Here is a 948-nt window from a genome sequence, read left to right as displayed (position 1 = left end):
GGGAGGCGGAGCTTGCAGTGAGCTGAGATCTGGCCACTGCACTCCAGCCTGGGCCACAGAGCGAGATTTCGTCTCAAAAAAAAAAAAAAGTTAACATAGACTTCTGCTTCTAGGAAGAAATCGAATAGATGTACTTTTCCCTATTTCTTCTATTAGTTGTAACTAAGATCCTTGGACATTCAATATGAAACAAAATATAAGAAGACACTTAAAAGTCTAGCAGAGGTGCTCGCTTCGGCAGCACATATACTAAAATTGTGAACGATACAGAGAAGATTAGCATGGCCCCTGTGCAAGGATGACACGCAAATTCGTGAAGCATTCCATATTTTTGCATTATTCATGACACTTCAGGGTGTCTGCTTCTTGGGGGGGAAGAGGGAATAAAAAGGAAAAAGTTAAAAAAAAAAAAAAAGTCTAGCAGAGAAAGCAGACCAGCTAGAGACCTTGGTACCCAAAGAACAACATGATACTGAGTTCCCCTGGTTTTCTTTTACTGCATATTTCCCACACTGGATACCGAAAAAGCAAGCAACCTAGAAACAGCAATGGCCATAGACAGAAAAAAAAAAAAAAGAAGGCATAAGAAAAGCCTGGCCGGGCGCGGTGGCTCAAGCCTGTAATCTTAGCACTTTGGGAGGCCGAGACGGGCGGATCACGAGGTCAGGAGATCGAGACCACCCTGGCTAACACAGTGAAACCCTGTCTCTACTAAAAAAAATACAAAAAAACTAGCCGGGCGAGGTGGCGGGCGCCTGTAGTCTCGGCTACTCTGGAGGCTGAGGCAGGAGAATGGCATAAACCCGGGAGACGGAGCTTGCAGTGAGCTGAGATCCGGCCACTGCACTCCAGCCTGGGCAACAGAGCGAGACTCCGTCTCAAAAAAAAAAAAAAAAAAAGAAAAGCCTGCACAAGCCCCACCCTCCCCTCTCTTTTTTTTCTTTTGAG

General features: G+C 45.6%; 1 non-coding gene across 1 annotated transcript; it reads left to right on the top strand.

The window, feature by feature from the left end:
- Positions 1-225: 225 nt before the first annotated feature.
- On the top strand, positions 226-333 carry LOC115896326. Its single transcript, XR_004056208.1, has one exon. It is a non-coding gene; the product is annotated as a U6 spliceosomal RNA (small nuclear RNA).
- Positions 334-948: the final 615 nt, after the last annotated feature.

Source organism: Rhinopithecus roxellana, chromosome 2 (genome assembly GCF_007565055.1).
Source record: "Rhinopithecus roxellana isolate Shanxi Qingling chromosome 2, ASM756505v1, whole genome shotgun sequence".
Classification (NCBI taxonomy): domain Eukaryota; kingdom Metazoa; phylum Chordata; class Mammalia; order Primates; family Cercopithecidae; genus Rhinopithecus; species Rhinopithecus roxellana.
This window is presented reverse-complemented; position numbering and strand designations above follow the sequence as displayed.